The 5,108-nt window shown below is 35.6% G+C and overlaps 1 protein-coding gene across 3 annotated transcripts in view; it reads left to right on the top strand.

The window, feature by feature from the left end:
* Positions 1-4,553: 4,553 nt before the first annotated feature.
* LOC106467834 (phosphatase and actin regulator 4B-like) overlaps positions 4,554-5,108 on the top strand; it is a 75,222-nt gene continuing 74,667 nt past the window's right edge. For all 3 annotated transcript variants that reach the window (XR_002612487.1, XR_002612492.1, XM_022396031.1), the window contains exon 1: positions 4,554-4,845. The gene's annotated coding sequence lies outside the window, so the exon portion shown is untranslated. The remainder of the gene's footprint in view (positions 4,846-5,108) is intronic.

Genomic DNA, 5,108 nt, shown 5'->3' on the forward strand with positions numbered 1-5,108 from the left:
CCTGGAAAATATTTTGGGGGGCTTAACTTTTTGCCAGTTTAAAATTTGACAGATGATTGATATATTTATTTCATATAGTTTATATAATAGAAAATCTGTTTTTGAAAAGTCTACGTAGGTGACTGGATTTGTTTTACAGGAAGTTATTCATTAAGAAAAACTGTCTGAGAAAGCACAATAACAGTGTTACTATATTTATTTGGAGCAAGTGTTCATATGACATATTTCTAGGATTTAAATGTTCTAAATTAACACGGAAAACAGTCCTTTACGTAGCTTACTTTGGAACTACTGTCCACTAGCAACATGATTGGGAACTATCCACTTCTACTAATACAGTTTGGAACTAGCCGATCATAATGTCACTTCATGGAATTATCTACTCTTTGGTGTCACTCTCTAAAACTATCTGCCCCTAGTGTCTCTTTATGGAACTGTCTACTCTTTGGTATCACTCTGTAAAACTATCTGCTCCTAGTGTCACTTTATGGAACTATCTACTCTTTGGTATCACTCTGTAAAACTATCTGCTCCTAGTGTCACTTTATGGAACTATCTACTCTTTGGTATCACTCTGTAAACCTATTACGTCACGTGACCTCCCCAGTCTTAAGCAATACACCATCCTACTGTACGTCACCCTTTGATCTCTGCATCGCTTTCATGCCTTCAGGCGCTAACATCCTTTTTAACAGGTTGGGAGGGTTAACTATTGTTGTTTGTGTACGTGTACAATGTTTTACTGTGAGTACAGGAAACATTCTTACTGGATCCAAAATCAATAAAGTTTTAAATATATATATATATATTGGTTTTAACTTGAAATACTTTTTATATGATCAATGGGTAAGGAAATTATTAGTCTTTCACTTACCCAAGTTTCATACATACATAGAGTAGTTTCTGTAATAAATATGCTTGTATAGCATAAATTAACCCAAGCTTTCTTACCAAAGAAGCCTTAAGAACAAGAGAGACGTATGCAAATTTGGAAATAAATATTTAAGATCTCCATCTTTGAGCGAATAATTGGTTGATTAGTTTTTATACGTAGTTTCTTACGTAAATATTTAACAAGGCGATATCAAGATGTATTGAAATAAATACTATATAGAGAGAGAAAAATATTCTTATATATGCATTTCCTTTATAGTCTCTGCATGAAAGCTAATGTTATATTAAGTGCAGGACGTTCTTCTGCTTTGCATTTTATAGCCTGTTCGTATGTTATTCCCTAATATCCCCCAAAACGCCAATACCTTAATAATCTATAGGGTGATTAAGTGCATGGGCGTCCGCAGACATTTTTCCAGGAGGGGGGGGGGGGGGCAAACTAGTGTGAAATTGTGAATTGAATAAAAAAATCATATACATATGCTGAATGAATAAAAAAATAATTATGTTTCTCATTTTGCAGGAGGGCAAGTGGTCCATGATATGTTTACAAAAACTGATAACTAACTGAGATTACTTCAATTATAAAATAATAACATGTTTTTTTTTAGTGGCACAAAAATACAGATAGTTAAGTTCGTTGCTTCAACAGATGAAATATTGCAAAGTTTCAGTGACAATTCATTATTCTGTACAGATAAGCCAAACTCCAACTTATTATTTTGCTGTGTACCCTTTCAATCCAAGCAGAGCAAACTAACGGTTGAACAAAGGTTACTACTCTTGTTTCTAGAAAACTTCCCGTTCTGGTTATAGGGTGTCGTATCTTTGTGTTAGAATCAGTAGTGCTAGAACTCAGGCTCGGGAAGGTTTAATCTGGTCCGAAAAATAATAAACATATTGTATTAAAGACATGTATTCACCATATATATGTTCTATATATAAATTAAAATCAATATATCCAGCTTGTCAATATTTTCCCAGTTGTATATCTGACTTCTTCCCAAAAAAACGTGAACTCCTCTTGTGAAAATTCAGAATAAATTAAAGAGGTCAACAACATGGCAAATTTTGACACCAGAAAAATCTAAAACTGTCTATATCACTACTTGGGACCTGCAAGAAGGTATCTTTGTTCCAAATCCCATGTAAATTGGTTGACATACACATGAATAGTTCACGAAAAACCCTGAATTATGCTTTCCTCGCATTGAGCCAAAAGACAAAAATTACAAAATTGTCTCTATCTCTGTTTGGGGCATGTACCAAATCCCATGTAAATTGGCTAAAATATGGCGGAGTAATTGTCAAAAAACCCTAAAATTATGCTTCTTGTGGAATCTTGACCATCCTCTAATTACCAAAAATAGGCAAGCCCAACATGTTTGTTTGTCAATGTGTGGGACCTGTAGAAAAATATTTTTCTGCCAAATCCCATGTAAATTGGCTAAAATATGGCGGAGTAATTGTCAAAAAACCTTAAAATTATGCTTCTTGTGGAATCTTGACCATCCTCTAATTACCAAAAATAGGCAAGCCCAACATGTTTGTTTGTCAATGTGTGGGACTTGTAGAAAAATATTTTTCTGCCAAATCCCATGTAAATTGATAAAAAAAATACGGTCGAGTAATTGACCAAAAACCCCCAAAATTATGCTTTTTTGTGAGCTCTGACCCTGCTAAAAAGACTCAAAATGGGCAAATGGAATGTTTTTATGTAAATGTGTTAGACGCATGAAAAATTATATTTTTGACAATTTTCATCCTGGTTGCTGTAAATATGACCGCACAGCAGAGGCGTCAGAACCGGGGGTGCTGTAGCGTCCCCACTTTTACATATTTGTCTTATATAGCAACTGTACATTATATTATTATATTATCTGCATGTCTGGGCAAGCACCCCCACTTTGCAACTCCTTTCTACACTACTAACGCACAGGAACCCAAACTATACAAAATTGTGTTGTTTGACCTTTGACTCCACGAAATCTTTACAAAAAACCTAAATAAAAAAAGAAAAAAGAAAGGTGTTTAGACCTATTGGACCAAGGTATAACCCTGCCAAGTTTCAAGTCAGTCCATCCAGAAATGAAGGAATGGCGGTCGATTGAAAAGTGTTTGGAAGAAGAAGAAAGAATAGAAAAACAGCATGTCTCTGTGGCGACATAGTAAATTGTTCAGACTGTTCTGTTCAGATATATGTTTGTAAAAGCTGGTATAAAACTAGTCGAAGCTACTTATTGTTTTTAATAAACATTTTTGTAATTCCAACCAACAAGTTCAGCTTTAACACTCCAGTAAAGGTCAGCATAGTCCACTGAATGGTTTTGGTGAAGTAAGCAAGTGTTTGTTTGTTCGTAGTTAAGTACAGAGCTACGCAATGGGCTGTATGTGCTCTGCCTACTGCAGGTATCAAACCCCGATTTTTAGCGTAATAGGCCCTCAGACTTATCACTGAGACACAGGGGAGAGGCAGATTTCTGTATCTATAATAAATTCTATGAAACTTATCTGTACTTTAGATGTGAAAGCGTGCATGGTCAAGGTTACGCCTTATTTCATATCAGTTTCATTTAATTCATTTGTCTGTCTGATAAGCCTGGTATTATCTGTTAGAACTGAGAATACATTCATTAGTCTTCTGAAACAGAGTCTCAAGTAATATATTCAAAATACTGTATATGTATATACATACAAGTGTCTCTATTTGTGTTATATGTATATGTGGCGGTACTTGGTATATGTAGAATGTGTATAGGTATATATCAGGTGTATTAATGTAGGTTAATGTCATTATATGTGTATACTGTAGTGTGTGGTTTATAGTTCAGAAGTCTTTAAGAAACACACCTTAAAATCATTATACTTCTAGACTGTGCCAAGGAAAATTCCCATGCCTTTCACATTCCTGTTCAGGATAAATAAGCAAGAGGGCGCTGAACGCCATACCTACGCCGATGGCTATGGGGGACAAATATACATTTGTTTGTTTGTTTGTAATTAAGCACAAAGCTACACAATGGGCTATCTGTGCTCTGCCCATCACGGGTATCGAAACCCGGTTTCTAGCGTTGTAAGTCCGCAGACATACCGCGACAAATATACATGTATATGTAGATTAAATGAAAATTATACAGCTTCTTCAAACTAGCCACGGTCGTGAAGAAAAGTACAACCACAAGGAAACTAATTATACGTAATCGACTTTAGACAGATGATATATTTTGTATTTCTCAAGTCGACTTTTTTTGTAATGTCTGTAGTTGAACAAGTATAAAAACACCAAGAAGACTGAGAAATTTTGGAAGTTAATAATAAATATCAAATAAATTTTGGAGAAAGGGTTACCATAGTTTGTTTTATGAGACGTCGTATAACAGGCTCGAACGAAACATTAATTGCCCACACGATATATATTCAATTACAGAAAGGTCAATTGCTATCAACAAACAGTCCAGTGGAATTCAAGTGAACGAATATTAATTTGTATGACAAAACGTGTGAACATGCCAGAAAGAAAGAAAAAGTTTGACCCAGTTTGCGCTATATGTTATTATAGCGTGTCCTGGGCTATAGTACATGGTGAAAACATACGTACTGGTTTGTGTCGATCACATGGGCGGAGCGTTAGACGACTGTGACGTCAGGCATCAGAAAGTCCAAGCAACTAGATCTACTATCAGATAAGAGCTAATGAACTAAGTGAATGTAAAAACTGTTCAGCATCTTTTCGGGGGAACAGTTTAGTCTGTGGAGACATTAGTGAGAAACCGGTTTGTTGCCTCAAACGTGTCTTGGTGTTTCCTGATAATCAGTGTTAACGAGTTGTTTGTGTCTTTATACACGTAACGCTATTTCTATTGAGTGAAAAATTAATTACTCGAATCTTTAATAGCTAATTAATTCGATATATCCACACACCTTTGACTGGATTTCATTCATTGTATTCAGGTAAGATTAAAAATACCTCTTTTGTCAACGCTAAATACTATTTGATTACTTCCATCCTTTTCAACACTGTGTCTCCATCCTTCCCAGATTATCATTTGTAGAACACATCATAATACCCTATATATATTTCATCTTTAAAATTCCCATGGCCAGGTGGTTAGGGCGCTCGGCTCGCAATCTGCGGGTTCCAATCCCCGTCACAACAAACACGGTCGCCCTTTCAGCTGTGGGGGCGCTATAATGTGATGTTCAATCCCACTATT

The sequence above is a fragment of the Limulus polyphemus genome, unplaced genomic scaffold, assembly GCF_000517525.1.
Source record: "Limulus polyphemus unplaced genomic scaffold, Limulus_polyphemus-2.1.2 Scaffold2760, whole genome shotgun sequence".
Classification (NCBI taxonomy): Eukaryota; Metazoa; Arthropoda; class Merostomata; order Xiphosura; family Limulidae; genus Limulus; species Limulus polyphemus.